At 37.6% G+C, this 20,315-nt stretch overlaps 1 protein-coding gene across 2 annotated transcripts in view; it reads right to left on the bottom strand.

Moving 5' to 3' along the window:
* GOLM2 (golgi membrane protein 2) overlaps positions 1-20,315 on the bottom strand; it is a 119,049-nt gene that overhangs the window by 39,897 nt on the left and 58,837 nt on the right. The window lies entirely within an intron of this gene.

The following is a 20,315-nucleotide window of genomic DNA, read 5'->3' as shown; positions in this document are numbered from 1 at the left end:
AGAAAAAAGAGATCCATATTATTCCTGTCAATATTATAATTTCTAAAAACCAACCATCATGAATCTATTTGCACTGCAATAATCCTATGATGCTTGTTTTAATTTTATAATCTTTATAGTTGATATATTAGCTAACTTATGGTTACCAAGTGATACATTGTACTATCCATCACAGATTTTGGTGACAAATAAATCTGACCAGGATATAAAATAGTTGGAATTCTATGTTTTGTATACCACTATATCCCCAATACCTAGAATAAGTGGCACATAACAAAAGCTCAGCTAAGATTTGATGAATGAATAAATGAATCTCTTCAGATACAGCAAGATCTTTTTCTGTTGATAAATAAAAATTGACATTTACAGATTAGGTGAAGCAATGAGAATATGCTACTGTAAGTTGCTCAGATTTTAAATAAAAACTAAAGATGATTGATGGAACAAGTTGAATTTTATTTTTGAAGAGGGAAAATTTGTATTTTGTACAAAGAGCTTCACTAAGAAAGATGTATACACGTCTAGCGGGGACTTTATTCTCTCTTAAGAAATGAAGGCAACAGGGAAAGATCATTTTCCACTCACTACCACTAACTCTACAGTTTCCTTGGGTAGCTTAACAAGATAGGAAAGCAGAGAGCAAAGAAGGAAACTAGAGAGAAGGGAAACAGAGGAGAGCCCATCTCTAAGATATGATTAGTGCCACATTTTATTCTGGTGGCAGAGACAATGTGTTCCTATTTCATCAGATTCTTCCTGGTCACAGAAGATCAGCCTTCCTTACAGTTAAGGGACGTAAGACTAGGTTCTGACTCTGAGGATATAAGTGAAACTGAATGTGCCACTTCCAGGTATGGCGATAAAATCTGTGCAAATCACCTACAATCTCTCTTTCCTCTCTGCCACAACTCAGGATGGTACATGTGAAGATGAATGATATCAAATAACGAAAGAGACATTGCTTGGAGGAGAGCTACAAGAGAATCATCCAACCTGCATGAGACTGTAAAATTAACAATAAATAAATCTTTCTTGTTTTAAGCCACTGCAATTGGGAGTTGTTTGTTAACATAACACAGCCTGATCAATTCTTTCTTTCTCTCTTTTTTGTGGGGGGAGGGGCAGAGGGAGAGGAAGAGAGAGACTCTTAAGCAGGCTCCATGCTCAGCACGGAGCTGGATGTGGGGCTTGATCTTATGATGCTGAGATCATGACCTGAGCCAAAATCAAGAGTCAGATGCTTTACAGACTGAGCCACCCAGGCACCCCACAGCCTAATGAATTCTAACTAGTATACTTGGGTTATTTTTATAATCTTGAAAGTTTATTTCAATGACTGTATTTCATTTATTATTACATAGATTTCTAAACTTAAGGACTCAAGAGTTTAAAATTCACTCTAAGAAAGCAACTTACTCAAATTTACAGAAAGTTGAGGTTTTCTATATCTCACTATATTCCCATTACCCTGTTTCTATTTCTAGCTTCAATGTCCAACACCCACTTCTGCACATAAGACAGCTAAGTAACAATCAGCTAACATCTTAAAAGAGCTTGCTGGGTTTAATTAACATAATTTAATTAATATATATTATATTATTATACATAATATAATATATATAATATATATAATTATATAATATATAATTAATATATATTTATATATTTATATATAAATATATAATTAATATAATATAATTAATATAATTTTTATTTGCTAACAGACTCTGAGGACATTAAGCATCTGGTCGATATATCTGGAAAGAGAAGTCAGTCACGATCTACAAATTTTTTATAGATTTGTATCACCATAGCTAGCTCTGGCACTACTAAAACCAGAAGACAAGAGAGAGCATCTCCACTACTAAACAACAAGTAATTACAAACGTCCTTAGCTTTATAGAATAATGCCTCCTGCTCAAGAACAAGGTGACTATTTGGAGGCAAAGCTATGATTTAGATAGGTGAAAAAACAATGCTGGATTAAAAAGAGCCTCTGTAAAACATCCAGAGGGGTTTAGATACAGTATAAACAGAGTAGTAATATGGAGCCCTTACAAGTTTGATATGAATAATACATGTTCCTGGAGAAAATTTACAAAAAGCACAAAGCACGAAGAAATTTAAAACTGTAATTCCACCACATACAGGTAACCACTGTTATCATTTCAAGACTATCTCTCTAACGTTTTGTGGGGATTTTTTCCTGTGCATTATACTATACACCTTAAACAAAGATAGGGTCCTATCATACATACTATCTTATAATCTGATTTGTATTTAATATTTTATACCTATCCTTCTTTGTCATCCCATTTTCTTCTACAGCATTCCCAATGGTAATGCTGAATCAAAACTTCCAATTTAGTGTTAACTATACTTCAACTAAACAAATAATTAAAAAACACAAACAAAAAACTTCCAATTTAATAGGCTTGGCTAGAAAGATCTGGGTAAAGAAATGCCACAGGGATCTTAGAACCCCACAAACTGCATCACCTAAGTTAGATGGTAAATAGACTTCTACTACTTAAGAAAAAGAAATGTGTGTTGTGTAAACATTTCAGTTTCTATGCTTTTATGTTGACTTTTTGTTTACTTTCCTTTTTTCTTTCTTTGAAAAGTTCCTTTTTAAGAAACTCCAGCCTTGGGGTGCCTGGGTGGCTCAGTTGGTTAAGCATCTGCCTTCAGTTCAGGTCATGATCCCAGGGTCCTGGGATGGAGCCCCACATCGGGCTCCCTGCTCGGCGGGAAGCCTGCTTCTCCCTCTCCTTCTGCCCCCACTCCCGCAAGCTCATACTCTTCTCTCTCAAGTAAATAAATAAAATCTTTAAAATAAAAAATAAAAGGTAAAAACTCCAGCCTTGTTTTTGTTGAACTAAGGGAAAAGGTAATTTACCTATACCTAGGACAAGGCAGAGGCTTCCCCCAAGGGTCAGAATGAATAGTTACAGTCAGTGATACCAGAACAAATGAAGACCTAGAAAACTACTAGTGGGCTTGAAGATAAGTGAGAGTGCTAATCTCACTCTCCAATTTCTATAGGGTTGTTCAGACTTTTTTTCTATACACATATAAGTATCTAATGTTTATTCCACAAAAGTGAGATATTATACTTGCTTTCTTGTAACCTGCTTTTTTCATTTAAAAAATAGTATATTTGTATGTTAATAAATACAGCTCAACATTATCATTTTTAACAACTACATATCACACTTTATGGATATAACAAATTTAATGAATTAACCCTCTAACACTTATATAACTTACAATTTGTCATTATAATCAATTTATATGTCAATATAATCATTTTTACACCTACATGATAGAGTAAATTCTCAAGGAAGTACTAAGCAGTAGGGCAAAAGCCATATGTACTTCTTAAATTAAGAGAAACTAAATAAATGTGAAATTGAAGTCAATAAAAGTGTGGGAAAAAAATCAGACACTAAAGACTGCAAATGGTAATTTATATTAAAGCATTTCTAACTTTCTATATATTTTACCCTGGTCCTCTCCATTGAGGACCACTGAGAGCCAGGAGAAAGTATACAAATTGACAGAGAATAGCACGCTGCTATCAGATAATATTAATAACTAGGCTACTAAAATATATATATCATTGATAAAGCCATTATTAAGGAAAAATACCAAAGGTAAAATGGCAAAGCCTAGTTATGATAAAGACAAAACACAGGACACAAAGTCACTTGGAGCACACAGCTTTTATCCTATTACTCAGGTTCTGGGTTTTATATTTTTTATAATGGAGAGCTATCAGCATGGAAGTTCAATCATTCAACAATATTTATCATTCAACAATATTTACCAAGTGTCCATTATACGCTAGGCACTATTGAAAAACTGGAGATTCAGGAGCACTGGGTGTTATATGCAAACAATGAATCATGGAACACTACATTAAAAACTAATGGTGTAATATATGGTGATTAACATAACATAATAAAAAAATGGATAAACAACTAATTATCACCAAGAAAAAAAAAACTGGAGATTCAACAGTAAACAAAACAGACCAAGTTATTGCCCCCATAAAGCTTACATTCTTGTTGGGTAGATAATAAGTAAATAAGAGTATGTATAAAATATAAATGTCAGAGTGAAAAGTTCTATGTATAAAGTAAAACAGGGAGATATGATAGAGAGTGGTGGGAGATTCTACTTTAGATAGTTTGGTCAGGGGAGGCATTTTCAAAGAAGAGACATTTAAGCAGAGTGAATGAAACATGGAAGAAAAACATTCAGGCAAAGACCATCAAGTACCCACAAAGGCCTTAAGACAGGAGCATGCATAGCATTATCGGAGGAACTGCAGAGAAAGAAGTGAGGGGAAAGTGTTAGAAATGAGGTCAGAGAAGAAAGAAGGATCTATATTAGAGACACAACACTTAAAAAGTTAGGAATAATTGGTTAGGGGTCTGGGGGGGGCTAATGGTTGGGACTACTCTTGGCAATTCCAAAGGAGGTAATAATGTACTAATTATAGTAACTGTAGTTCCCATTTTCTGACTGCTTAGTATAAACCAGGCACTAATCTCATGTCACCCTTAAATCTATGTGAGATAGATACACCTTTCACAGATGAGGAAACTGAAACTCATGACAGAAGAAATGAGATATACATTTCACTTGACTTAAAAATTCAAAGTAGTCATTTCTGGAAAAACTGGCTAAGATGCTTATAAAAGGTGATAGAAGGTTTAAGGTTAATCCTTCTTCACTTCTCTATTAGCTCTCAGTTGCAGTCCCTACTCTGAGAGCCAAAAAAGAACTGTCTGCATTTCCTTTTTCCAACGATAAGGCTACAACCTTAAAAATGTTCAAACCTTCCAGTTTCTGTCTTAGAGGGCATCACAATCCAGTGACTATGACTATGGAGAAGTAAGATGGCACTAATAAGCAACGGTCCTCAACTCAACAGATACCACCCTGGACATAATGAATAAGGGGGTGGCACCTAGGTATCTATATTTATTAAAAGCTCCAAAAGTGGTTCTGTTGCACAGCCAAAAGAATAAAAGACAGAATAAAAAGCATAAGCTTTGGAGTCAGACAGACCAGGACTTAAATCATGACTCTGTAATTTATTAACTGTAGGATTTTGGGTTAGTGACTAATTTCTCAAAGCCCTAGTCTTCATCTGAAAAACAGGGATAATACCATTTACTCTGCATGATTGATTTGGTGGCTAAATAAGAATATTAGCTAAAGAATTATGATACAAGCCTAGAAAATAGTAGGTGTTCAATATATAATGAAGTTGTCAAAGTTAAGTATTAATCCTTAGAAAGAAAAAAGAATTCAAGATTCATGTTGAAAAAACAAAAACATTTAAATGTAAAACTACTGGCCCTGATTACAAAGTTTGCTCACACCCAGAGGAGTCCTGATGAATGTTTACTTATAATAATGTTTTGGGAAGTTATGAAACTCTAACTGGTAAGTGCCCATAAATATATTAATCATCTTGAAGCGTGAACATTAAATACAAAACAATGATGTAACATTTTTGTTACTTTGTTCTGCATACAGGAACAGACATAACATGCTTGTAAATTGCTCAAATATGAGCCAGTGGAACCACCTCCGCCCTCTGAGCAATAAAGGTACATGTCTAAAGAGACTATTAAAATGATGTTCTCATATGGCTCCTAAGACCTGGCCTGTGAACTTCAGCTCCTTCAAATTTGGGGATCCATTTATATAATTTTAAAAGAACAACACAAATTTCCACTGCTAGCCATGAGAAAGAAACCAGTATTGGACTTATCCTCTTACAACCCGAACTTTTTTAAATATGGACAAAAATATATAAGACAACTGTTTTCAGGCATTGGACAACCAGCAGCACAAGACTAACTCTTGAAAAAGGGGGTGTACATGAGATAGGCAATCTTAGTGAGCAAAGGAGGCAGAGGTCATCAGAGTTTGGGCTGCTCAGGTGGTTGGAATTTGTAAGACAGAATACTACAAAGAAGCTGTGTGGAGTGAAATGGAGGAGAGAGATAAGCATGGATATTCCTCTTGGGTCTTTGGCTGAGGCCTCAGCTATATATACACAGGGTTAAGACTCTAAAGGGGCTAACAGAAAGCACTTACTGCTGCAGGGCTGAGAGCTGAACAGAAACAGGTCATAAAGCACTTGAAAACAATGCATCTTTGGCCTGGCCAAAATAGAGAATCTTCACTGAGCATCCTGAGCATTCAGATGAGATGCTACAAGTCCTACTTTAAAAACAGGGATCACGTCCTACAGTTAAGAATCATGCCTTCAGACGAAGAACAAAATCAAAACCGACCTGTCCTGACAAAGCATAAAATCAAGTCTGACAGAATCAAGAGCATTCACCAATAATTGGACTGTCTACCAGAATAAAAACTCAGCACCCTTTAAAAGACAACAAACTCCACACTTCTATACAATAGCATTCATACAGCACACAATAAAATTACTAGACATACAAAGAAGCAGGAAATATGACCCATAATCAAGGAAGAAAGCAATCAATAGAAACAGACTCAAAGATGATCCAATTGCTGAAACTACAGACAAGGACCTGTAAACAATTGTTTTTACACACACACACACACACACACACACACACACACAGATTTAAAGGAAAGACATCCAGTGGAGAAATGGAAACTAAAAAAAGAACCAAACAGAAATTCTAGAACTCAAAACACATCTGAAATGAAAAATACATCGGATGGGCTTTGAACAACGGACTAAACACCATAGAAAAAGGGGTCAATGAAACTGAAGACAGCTCAAAGGCATTAAACGAACAGAGAGAAAAAGTATTGCAAAAAAAACTGAATAGAAATTCAGTGACCTCTGAGATAATAAAGCAGTCTAAAATACATGTATCATGAGTTCCAGAAGGAGAAAAAAGAGAATAGGGCAGAAAAAAATTTGAATATCTGAATTTGAATGAAGGCTGAAAATTCCCCAAATTTGGTAAAAAAAATCAACCCACATATTGAAGAACCTCAGGGAATCTCAAGCAACACAAACACAAAGAAAACCAGGAGACCATTTCAAAGTATATCTTAGTAAAACTCATGAAAATAAAATCTATAGAGAAAATCTTAAAAGCAGTTACCAAAAAAAAAAAAAAGAAAATGCATACTACCAGTACCTGGTTGGCTCAATTAGGAGAGCACACAATACTTGATCTCACGATGTGATTCAAACTCCACATTGGGCATAGAGCTTACTTAAAAAGAAAAAATACACACTAATACAAGGGCACAACAAAAAGAATGATGATGGCTAGCTTAGAATCAGTGGAGTCTATAAGACAGTGGAACTGAGTTTTTAAAGTGACAAAAGAAAAAAAAAATCAACCTGAATTTCTTTTTTTTTGTTTTAAGATTTTATTTATTTATTTGTCACAGAAAGAGAGAGAGCACAAGCAGGAGGAGGTGCAGGCAGAGGGAGAAGCAGGCTCCCCGATGAGCAAGGAGCCTGATAGGGGACTCAATCCCAGGAGTCTGGGATCATGACCTGAGCCAAAGGGAGATGCTTACAGCTGAGCCACCCAGGGGTCCCTTGAATTTCTATATTCAACAAAAATATACCTCAAAAATGAATATGAAATAAAAATATTTTCAGATAAAAGTTGAAAAAATGTGTTGTTAGAAGTCCTGCATTTCAAGAAGTGTTAAAGGAAGTTCTCCTGGCTGAAGGGAAAATAATAATCAAGATTGAGATCAGAATCCAGGGGCGCCTGGGTAGCTCAGTTAGTTAAGCATCTGACTCTTAGTTTTGGCTCAGGTCACAATCTCAGGGCCATGAGATCAAGCCATGAGTGGGGCTCCATGCTCAGCAGGGAGTCTGCTTGAGATTTGTTTCCTCTCCTTCTACCCACCCCTCCCCCTGTTCTCTCTCTCTCTCTCTCTAAAATAATTAAGTAGGAGAGGGAAAACATGGCAGAGGAGTAGGGGATCTGATTCCAAACAGTCCCCAGAATTGAGCTGGATGTCTACCAGACCATTCTGAACACCCATGAAATCACCTGAGATGTAAGAAGATAGATCTGGATCTCTACAAAAAGAATATCACAGGCGGTTGGTTTTGAGGTTTGAAGTGGGGAGCCGTGATTCCACGGTCAAATATCGGAGGATAAATGGAAGGGGGAGGGAGCCAAGCCCTCGGGATCCTACACCACCGGTGATTGACAGCCTCCCACACTGGGGATGAGGCACAGACTCACAGACTAGTAGCGATGAGGAAAGGACTTTAGGGCAGTCCCCTGGGTGGAAACCCAGAGCAGCGAGGTCCCACGTGCAAACTGGGGGTGGCTGGCAGTTTTAGAAGCACAAAGGGCAGAGAGGTGCCCTAACCTGAAGGAGAGGACTGGGAGCGCTGCTGAGGGTCGCACAACCCAGGACACTGCAGTTTATAGTAGCACAGACAGAAACGGAGATAGTGTGGCCTGGAGAGCTCACTGAAGAACAAACTGCGATCTCTCTGCTCTGAGATAGAGGGCTGGAAATGATCTCTTCTGCTCTGACTCTCGGAAGAGACTTGGAAAGCCACCAGGGAAAGAGCCACCAGGGAACAAAAGCCCCAAAAAACTGGTTTCCACTGAGCCATCCCCCACAACAGGGGGCAGGGCAACTCTGCCCAAACAGGGTTGCCTGAGTAACAGCGTGGCAGGACCCTCCCCCAGAAGACAGGCTGGGAAAACAAGAGGCCAGCAACCCTAAGGTCCCTAGAAAACACGTGCATCTTTCTTGGGTTGTGGTCAATAATTTGGACTCTATACATTCCCTCAAACACCCCTCAACAGAATGACTAGGAGGAGGAACCCCCCCAAATAGGAAAGACTCACAGACTATGACTTATAACACAGATTTACAAATGGATTCAGATATAACCAATGTCATAGAAAGAATTCAGGGTAGCAATTGTGAAGACGATAGCTAGAATGGAGAAATCGGTTAATGACAACATAGAGTCTCTAAGGGCAGAAATGAAAGCTGAATTGGCAGAACTTAAGAATGCTATCAATGAGAGCCAATTTAGATAATCTAACAGCTAGGGTAAGCGAGGCAGAAAAATAAATCAGTGATTTAGAAGACAAATTAATAGACAAGAAGAGAAAAGAGGAGGCCAGGGAAAAACAACTCAGAATCCATGAAAATAGAATCAGAGAAATAAGTGAGACCCTGAAACGTTCCAATGTCAGAATTATTGGGATCCCTGAGGGGGTGGAGAGAGAGAGAGAGGACTAGAAGATATATTTCAACAAATCGTAACTGAGAATTTCTCTAATCTGGGGAATGAAACAAACATTCACGTCCTAGAGGCAGAGAGGACCCCTCCCAAGATCGAGGAAAATGGGCCAACATCCCGGCATGTAGTAGTAAAACTCGCAAATCTCAGAAACAAGGAAACCATCTTGAGGGCAGTTAGGGGGAAGAGATTCCTTACATACAGAGGGAAGAACATCAGAATAACATCAGACCTATCCACAGAGACCTGGCAAGCCAGAAAGGGCTGGCAAGACATATTCAGGGTACTAAACGAGAAGAACATGCAGCCAAGAATACTTTATCCGGCAAGGCTGTCATTTAGAATGCATGGAGAGATGCAGAGCTTCCAAGACCGGCAGAAACTGAAAGAGTATGTGACCACTAAGCGGCCCTGCAAGAAATATTAAGGGGGGTTCTATAAAAGGAGAACAACCCCAAGAGTGATATAGAACAGAAATTTACAGGGACAATCTATAAAAACAAGGTCTTCACAGGCAACATGATGACAATAAATTCATATCCTTCAATAATCACTCTCAACGTAAATGGCCAAAATGCTCCCATAAAAAAAAAAATGCTCCCATAAACAGCACAGGGTTGTAGACTGGATGAAAAGACAGAACCCATCCATATGCTGTCTAAAAGAGACTCATTTTGAACCTAAAGATACATCCAGACTGAAGGTAAAGGGATGGAGATCCATCTTCCATGCCAACAGACCTCAAAAGAAAGCTGAGGTAGCAATATTTATATCAGACAAATTATATTTTAAACTAAAGATTGTAGTTAGAGACACAGAAGGACACTCTATCATTCTTTTTTAATATTTTATTTATTTATTTGACAGAGAAAGAGATATTGAGAGAGGGAACACAAGCAAGGGCAGAGGGAGAGGGAGAAGCAGGCTTCCCGCTGAGCAGGGAGCCCGACATGGGGCTCGACCCCAGGACCCTAGGATCATGACCTGAGCCGAAGGCAGATGCCCAATAACTGAGCCACCCAGGCGCTCCGACACTCTATCATTCTTAAAGGGTCTATCCAACAAGAAGATCTAACAACTGTAAATATCTACGCCCCCAACATGGGAGCAGCCATCTACACAAGCCAACTGTTAACCAAAATAAAGAGTCATATTGATAACAATATGTTAATTGTAGGAGACCTCAATACTCCACTCTCAGCAACTGACAGACCATCTAAGCAGAAAATCAACAAAGAAACAAGAGCTTTGAGTGACACACTGGACCAGATGGACTTCATAGATAGAAACAGCACATTCCACCCTAAAACAACAGAATGCTCATTCTTCTCGAGCACACATGAAACTTTCTCCAGAACAGACCATGGGTCACAAATCAGGTCTCAACCGATACCAAAAGACTGAGATTATTCCCTGCATATTCTCAGACCATAATGCTTTAAAACTGGAACTCAATCACAAGAAAAAGTTTGGAAGAAATTCAAACACTTGGAAGCTAAAGACCACTCTGCTCAAGAATGTTTGGGTCAACCAGGAAATCAAAGAAGAACTTAAACATTTCAATGGAAACCAATGAGAATGAAAACACATTGGTCCAAAAACTATGGGATACTGCAAAGGTGGTCCTAAGGGGGGAAATACATAGCCATCCCAAGCCTCACTCAAAAAAATAGAAAAATCCCGAATTCACCAACTAACTTTACACGTTTTTCTTTTTTAAGATTTTATTTATTTTTTGACAGAGAGAGACACAGCGAGAGAGGGAACACAAACAGGGGGGCTGGGAGAGGGAGAAGCAGGCTTCCTGCAGAGCAGAGAGCCCGATGTGGGGCTCGATCCCAGGACCCTGGGATCATGACCTGAGCTGAAGGCAGATGCTTAACGACTGAGCCACCCAGGCGCCCCTAACTTTACACCTTAAAGAACTAGAGAAAAAGCAACAAACAATGCCTAAGCCACGCATTAGAAGAGAAATAATTAAGATTAGAGCAGAGATCAATGAATTAGAAACCAGAAACATAGTAGATCAGAGCAACAAAACTAGAAGCTGGTTCTTTTAAAGAAATAATAAGATTGAGGGCGCCTGGGTGGCTCATTCGTTAAGCATCTGCCTTCGGCTCAGGTCATGATCCCACCGTCCTGGGATCGAGCCCTGCCTCGGGCTCCCTGCTCCGCAGGAAGCCTGCTTCTCCCTCTCCCAGTCCCCCTGCTTGTGTTCCCTCTCTTGCTGTGTCTCTCTCTGTCAAATAAATAAATAAATAATCTTTAAAAAATAAAAAAAGAAATAAAAAGATCGATAAACCACTGGCCAGACTTATCCAAAAGAAAAGAAAAAGGACCCAAATTAATAAAATTATGAATGAAAGGAGAGAGATCACGACTAACACCAAGGAAATAGAAACAATTATTAGAAATTATTATCAACAACTATATGCCAATAAATTGAGCAACCTGGATGAAATGGATGCCTTCCTGGAAATCTATAAACTCCCAAGACTGGAACAGGAAGAAATTGACAACCTGAAGAGGCCAATAACCAGTAATGAAATTGAAGCAGTGATCAAAAACCTCCCAAAAAACAAGAGTCCAGGGTCTGATGGATTCCCTGGGGAATTCTACCAAACATTCAAAGAAGAAATAATACCTATTCTCCTAAAGCCGTTTCAAAAAAATAGAAACAGAAGGAAAGCTTCCAGACTCCTTCTATGAGGCCAGCATCACCTTAATCCCAAAACCAGGTGAAGACCCCATCAAAAAGGAGAATTTCAGACCAACATCCCTGATCAATATGGATTCCAAAATCCTCAACAAAATCCTAGCTAATAGGATCCAACAATACATTAAAAGGATCATCCACCATGACCAAGTGGGATTTATTCCCAGGATGCAAGGGTGGTTCAACATTCACAAATCAATCAATGTGACAGAACACATTAATAAGAGGAGAGAGAGGAACCATATGGTCCTCTCAATTGATGCAGAAAAAGCATTTGACAAAACACAGCATCCTTTCCTGATTAAAACTCTTCAGAGTATAAGGATAGAGGGAACATTCCTCAACTTCATAAAATCCATCTATGAAAAATCCACAACGAATATCATTCTCAATGGGGAAAAGCTGAGAGCCTTTCCCTTAAGATCAGGAACACGGCAAGGATGCCCACTCTCAACACTACTGTTCAACATAGTACTAGAAGTCCTAGCCACAGCAATCAGACAACAAAAAGAAATAAAAGCTATTCATATTGGCAAAGAAGAAGTCAAACTCTCTCCTTGCAGACGACATGATACTTTATGTGGAAAATCCAAAAGATTCCACCCCCAAATTACTAGAACTCATACAGCAATTCAGTAATGTGGCAGGATACAAAATCAATGCCCAGAAATCAGTTGCTTTCTTATACACCAACAACGAAACTGTAGAAAGAGAAATGAGAGAAATGATTCCATTTACAATAGCACCAAAAACTATAAGATACCTCAGAATAAACCTAACCAAAGAGGTAAAGGATCTACACTCTAGGAACTACAGAACACTCATGAAAGAAATTGAAGAAGACACAAAAGGATGGAAAAACATTCCATGCTAATGGATTGGAAGAATAAACATTGTTAAAATGTCTATGCTACCCAGAGCAACCTATACCTTCAAGGCCATCCCGATCAAAATTCCAATGACATTTGCTGGAACAAACAATCCTAAAATTTGTATGGAATCAGAAAAGACCCCGAATCACCAAGGAAATGTTGAAGAAGAAAAAAAAAAGCTGGGGCATCACGTTGCCTGATTTCAAGCTATATTACAAAGCAGTGATCACCAAGACAGCATGGTACTGGCACAAAAACAGACATATAGACCAATGGAACAGAATAGAGCCCAGATATGGACCCTCAACTCTATGGCCAAATAATCTTTGACAAAGCAGGAAAAAATATGCAATGGCAAAAAGATAGTCTCTTCAATAAATGGTGCTGGGAAAAGTGGATAGCTATATACAGAAGAATGAAACTTGACCATTCTCTAACAACAGACACAAAGATACACTCAAAATGGATGAAAGACCTCAATGTGAGACAGGAATCTATCAAAATCCTAGAGGAGAACCTCTTTGACATCGGCCAGAGCAACTTCTTTCAAGATTCATCTCCAAAGGCTAGTGAAACAAAAGCAAAAATGAACTTTTGAGACTTCATCAAGATAAAAAGCTTCTGAATAGCAAAGGAAACAGTCAACAAAACAAAGGGGCAACCCATAGAATGGGAGAAGATATTTGCAAATGACACTACAGATAAAGGGCTGGTATCCAAGATCTATAAAGAACTTCTCAAACTCAACACCCAAAAAACAAATAATCAAATAAAAAAATGGGCAGAAGACATGAACAGACACTTCTCTGAAGAAGACATACAAATAGCTAAAGACACATGAAAAAATGTTCATCATCATTAGCCATCAGGGAAATTCAAATCAAAACCACATTGAGATACCACCTTACACCAGCTAGAACGGCAAAAATTGACAAGGCAAGAAACAACAAATGTTGGAGAGGTTGTGGAGAAAGGGGAACCCTCTCACACTGTTGATGGGAATGCAAGTTGGTACAGCCACTTTGGAAAAGAGTGTGGAGGTGCCTCAAAAAATTAAAAACAGAGCTACCCTATGACCCAGCAATTGCACTACGGTTATTTACCCCCAAAGACACAGATGTAGTGAAAAGAAGGGTCATATGCAACCCGATGTTCATGGCAGCAATGTCCGCAACAGCCAAACTGTGGAAAGAGCCGAGATGCCCTTCAACAGAGGAATAGATAAAGAAGATGTGGTCCATATATACAATGGAATATTACTCAGCCATCAGAAAGGATGAATACCCAACTTTTACATCAACATGGATGGGACTGGAGGAGATGATGCTAAGTGAAATAAGTCAAGCAGAGAAAGTCAATTATCATACAGTTTCACTTATTTGTGGAATATAAGGAATAGCATGGAGGACATTAGGAGAAGGAAGGGAACAATGGGGGGGGAATCGGAGGAAGAGATGAACCACGAGAGACTATGGACTCTGAGAAACAAACTGAGGACTTTAGAGGGAAAGGGGGGTGGGGGAATGGGTTAGCCCAGTGATGGGTATTAAGGAGGTCACTTAGTGCATTGAGCACTGGGTGTTATATGAAAACAATGAATCATGGAACACTACATCAAAAATTAATGAGGTATTGTATGGTGACTAACATAATAAAATAAAATTAAAAAACAAAAACCTTTTAATGTATTTTTATAAATTTAGATATTCCCTCTAAAAGCTCTAACCATTAGAGAATCTTAATCAAAATAATAACTACTACATTGCTTCTTTATTTATTTTTATTTACTTATTTATTTTTAGAAAAGGAAAGGGGGGGAAGGGCAGAGGGAAAGGGAGAGAGAATCTCAAGCAGGCTCCACGCTCAGTGCAGAGCCTGATGCAGGAGTGGATCTCAAGACCCCAAGCATGACCTGAACCAAAATCAAGAGTTGGACACCTAACCAACTGAGTCACCCAGGCACCCTTATGTTGCTTCTTTAAAACATAAGCTTTTCTGGGGCAGCTGGGTGGCTCAGTTGGTTGGGCATCTGCCTTCTGCTCAGGTCATGGTCCAAGGGTCCTGGGATAGAGCTCCACGTCAGGCTCTTCACTCAGCAGGGAGCCTGCTTCTCCCTCTCCTTCTGCCTGCCACTGCCTCTGCTTGTGCTCTCTGTCAAATGGATAAATAAAATCTTTAAAAAATAATAATATTTTATTTTTTCTCCTCTCAAATATCACTATAATTACTTCTCCTTAATTTTTAAAAAATTATTTATTTTTAAATAGGTAATTTATGAAATTAACCTTATCAAATTTTGAAACCAAAATCCAAAAAGTTCTAAAGACTGTATGATGAAAACTAAGTCACCTTTTTATCTCTGTCCTCAGTCTTCTTTCCCAAGGGTAATCACTATTACCATCTAGAGCAGCAGTATTCAACAGAACTTTCTGCAATGATGAAAATGTTCTGTACTTGTGCTGTCCAGGATAGTAGCCACTACCCACAGGCAACCATTAAGCACTTGAAGCACTAGTTTGACTGAGGAACTGATTTTTTAGTTCTATTTAAGTTTAATGAAATTAAATAAATACATGTGACCAGTGGCTACTATATTAGACAGTGTAGATCTAGAAAATTCCTCCAAGAAAAGTTGTTTTCAACCTTAGTTACATAATACAATCACCTAAGGAACACTTACACATTCAGTGCCCAAGCTGCATCTCAGACCAAACATATCAAAATCTCTAGAGTGGGACCCAGGCATAATTTTATTTTAACTCCCCAGTGATTCTAATATACAGCCAAGGCCAAAAGCCTCTATTCCAAAATATTAATTTTATAAATAAAGCAGCTCTATCTAATATGCATTTATAAATCAAAAGGAGTAACTTTTTCTAAGTTATTAATCAGAAAAGAACTTCCAATTGTTCAGGTACGTAAAAATATTTGTATCTATCAGGATTTTCCCCAAAGTAAATCATTAGAGGCAATTTTTACTATGAGGTTAACTGGATCTTAAAACTAGAAAAAAGTTTCCAAGTAAGAAATAAGATTTTTCTCTCTGTTGATACGCATGACATGGAGGAGGATTACATTCTCCTAAAGGACTCTTAAAGATAAATAAGGAAAATACCAACAATCCAATAGAAAATTTGGCAAAAATGATTACCAGGTAATTCATAGAAGGCGGCAACCAAAATGGTTAACATCTGAAGGGATGCTTAATATCACTAGTACCACGGCATATTTAAGTTGAAATAAGATAGTATGATCATAACTGTCAGATTGCCAAAAAATTAAAGTACAGCAAACCCAAATGTTAGTGAGGATGTGGATAACCAGAAACTTTCATATATTACCAGCAGAAGTGTAAATTGATATTACTGAAGTTAAAGATATTCTATGATGCAAGAATTCTACTTTTAAGTTCATACTCTTGTACACAGTTTTGCAACCATTGTGCTGAGCTATTGATCTCCTCAACTCTCAGTGACTGAGGAGGGCCTGGGACAGTTAGATCCCTAGTCATGTTTTCTAGCCAGTAGCAGGCTCACCTTTGTAACTCAATATACTACTTAAATATTAGTATCTAGAGACTCTCATATGCATAAGAAGACATAAACAAGAACATCCACTGTGGTATTATTTGAAATAGCAAAAAACTAAAAGGAGTCTTAATGTTTATTATATGCAAATAATAAATCATGGTATATTTATACAATGAAATAAATATAACTGTTAAAAAGCCATGGGTATGACATGGCTAAGTTGCAAAAGCATAAAACTGAGGGGGAAAAAAACAAGTTATAGAATAATATACACAATAAGACACTATTTATTTACAGTTTAAGGCAGCAAACAAAACACTACTTTATAGTTTTATAGATGTTTACAAATGCAGTAAAAGCCTAAAAACATGTATGGAAATTGATATACACCAATCTCAGCATAGTAGTTACCTCTGGGGAAGAAGAGACAGGAATAGGATCTGGAGGGTACACAAGGATGCTTCAACTTATCAGTAATGTTTTATTTCTTTAATAATAACATCAATAACAGAAATATCTGAAACAAATGTGGCAAAATGTAATGTTATTTTTGTGGCTTTCTTTTGCGGAGATGTAGGTACTTGGCTATTCATTATATCATTTTGTTTTATTATATGTTTGGAATGTTTTTTAATCTAAAAAAGATTAAAAACTAGTGATATAAATATGTAACTGTCTAACATAACAGGTGCCTAAAACAGCATAAAGATAAATACCCAGGTAAGTGTCTGGTAACGGGTTAAATTATAAGACTCCTATAAAATCTTGGTGACTAGCTCAAATCAACATTAAAAACAAACAAAACCCACTGAGATGTGGCTGTATGGTTTGGGGAGCTCAGAAGCTGAAACGTCATGTTAATAATAGGCACATGCTATATACCTCTTGCCTGTTTCAGAGCTACATTTTAAGACAGTTCAACCCTGCTCTGTTATAGTTTCTAGTATAGCCTTGGCTATCACAAATAAAACAACACATAGACATCTATTTTAAAATGACAAGGATGTGTTCTTTTCTCTACTTCTGCTGTGGGGTTACTGCATCTACAGCCATTAGGGACTCCACATATACACCAGAACTTGCACAGGCATTAAGAATTTTGGCATAGACCACTTCAGAGAGAAAAAGACAACACTCAGTAAAAGGAATGACAAGAAGGTAACAAATATGTTTCTAATGATATGCAATAATCATAATAATAACAATTGTAACTAAGATTTATATAGCAGTTGCTATATGCCAGGCACTGTTCTACGTGCTTTACATTTAAATCTCATATTCACACTATGAGGTTGGAACTGTTGTTATCCTACTCCATAGATAAGGATAAGAGCAAATAAATGGTCGTCACACACCTATTAAAAGATGGGAGCCATGGGTTTGAGTCCTGGCAGTTTGTTTCCAGATACCACTGCCCCATCACTAAGGATATTCTGGTAATTCAAGCATACACATTTACTGGGACCTTGTTACGTGTAAGGCATCATACTAGGAGCTCAAGGTACAAAGACATGACATAGCTTTCCTTTCCGTTTGCATCTGACTGACTACACAGCTCAAAGTTTCTTTTCACCAGTTACTATATCAAAATAATCTTTATACTCAAGATACATACCTAAATAATTAAGGGTATCTGTTATAAACAATGATTTTCAAAGCAAAGCACCAACAGTTTAATGAGGCTCAAAAATTAATCCAGAGGACTTCCGGTTTCTGGTTCCACATGTAAGGAGCTTAGGAGTTGCCACACTATCATTATAAGTAAAAAGCTAAACAGGCTGAAAAATCAACAAGTCTTCGGTATAGGAGAGAATAGGACACAGGGCAGACCACTGTCCCTAAGAACAGAGAGACAGAAAGGTGAATACAGTAAGTCACAGCTTACAAAAGAGACTCATGAGCAGAAATGGCCACTGGAACCAGTGCCAGGCAGGAAAACCTGAACTGTAACTGATGTGCAGTGTGGACAACTCATTGAAGCCTTAGTGTGGATAACTGAGAGAGTTAAAAATTCCAGGGGGACCCAGTCATAAGGAGGCTCCCCACAATATTGTGAGATTCGCCTCCAGCTCAACTATATTCCCATAGTAAGTAGTGGGGGGGGGGGGCGGGAATCCCCTCAGGCAGGAGGAAGGGAAAAGGAACCATTCTGAAATACACGAGAGCACTTTGTTCTTAACAAGGCCTGCCCCCGGGAGAAACTAGGTAAACAGAGCCTAATTTGCTAGGGTATTATCCTGAGAGCCTAAGTGACCTTAATTAGAAAAATACCCAACTTCAGCCCACTCTAGCCATCCTGTCCCACCTAAGGGAAAGGAAAAAAACTGAAAAAGCTTGTCAAGTTCACAGACCAGAGGCACAGACTCGCTCTAAAAGAATAGAAATCATAGGACTAAAGAACACTTCACAGTCTTCACTACCTCACACCTCACTAACACATTACTAAAGGCCTACTTACAGCAGTAACTATTACCTCATACATCATGTCTGACTATCAACAGAAAACTCCAAGTCATACCAAAAGGCAAAAAAGCACAATTTGAAGAGACAGAACTAGCATCAAAGAAGGAATTATCCCAGACCAGGAATTTAAAACAACTTTGATTAATGTGCTAAAGACTCTAATGGATAAAGTACACAGCATACAAGAACAAAGAGCCAATGTAAGTAGAGAGATGGAAATCCCAGAAAGAACCAAAAAGAAACGTTAGAGATAAAAAAACACTACAACAGCAAGGAAGAGTGCCTTTGATGGGCTTATTAGTAGACTGGACACAGCTGAGGAAAGAAGCTCTGAGCTAGAGGATCAACAGAATCCTCAAAAACTGAAAAGCAAAGAGAATAATGGTGAAAAAATAACAGAATATCTCAGACAACTACAAAATGTATAACATATGCATAATGGGAATACTAGAAGGAGAACAAAGAAAAGAACAGAAGAAATACTTGAAACAATAATGATAGAGAATTTCCCCAAATTAATGTCAGACACTAAACTGCAGGTCCAGGAAACTCAGAGAACACCAAGCATTAATAAGTGCCCCCAAAAGACAACATCAGAGCATATCATTTTCATTACAGAAAATCAAATATAAAGAAAAATTAAGTCAAAAGACAGGCCTCTAATCAGCCATAACAGTGTAGACAGTGTCTACATATAAATATTTTTGGCATTAATCCTAAATTTACATAAAATGTATACATTTTTGGGCGTTCCTCCCAGTTCTAAGCTACAGTGCTGCAACTGTTATATGAATCAACATGGCAAATTCATACTATAAAAATCAGACATGAATTTGTTGGCATCTCATCAAAAGTAGCATTGTTCATCCCTATTCATTCTAATGAAATGGTTGTATGCTTTTTTTAATCAAGCAGAAGCAGCAAGATAGGATTTTTGCCCTACTAAAGTGGTTCATGTATGAAAGACATATATAAAACCACTGTCTGATAAGCACAATATACCTAAAAATGCTCAAGATAAGATCTTTAAGACCTTCTGCATTTCCATTTCATTTAACTCTAACTCTGGAATTCCTTGGTGGCCAGCTATTAAATTATGATAATGGACCAATGAGAAAATAAATTGAGACACTACACATTTAAAGTAGCAATAACAAAATTTTAACTTAAAAACTATGCACAAAAGAGGTTAAAAATTATAAATTTCAATGCAAATATATTTTTGTGTATATATATGACATCAAAAATAAATGCATGCAAGCAGGTAAACAACCCTTGCTCATATATCTCAACAGGGTGCTTCTATACACTAAAAACCTGCAGTTTATCCTTGGAAAAACTTTGGGTGAAACTTAAAAAATGAACAAGAACAATGTAAAAGAGATTAATCAAGCTTAAAGCTCAGTAAGTCTAGGACCAAAGTAAGTGCTGCAAAATTCAGAATAATAATACATGGTCTGGGAGGAGCA

This window comes from Eumetopias jubatus, unplaced genomic scaffold (genome assembly GCF_037043125.1).
Source record: "Eumetopias jubatus isolate StellerSeaLion01/CBP00866 unplaced genomic scaffold, mEumJub1_p1.0 scaffold_7, whole genome shotgun sequence".
NCBI lineage: Eukaryota > Metazoa > Chordata > Mammalia > Carnivora > Otariidae > Eumetopias > Eumetopias jubatus.
This window is presented reverse-complemented; position numbering and strand designations above follow the sequence as displayed.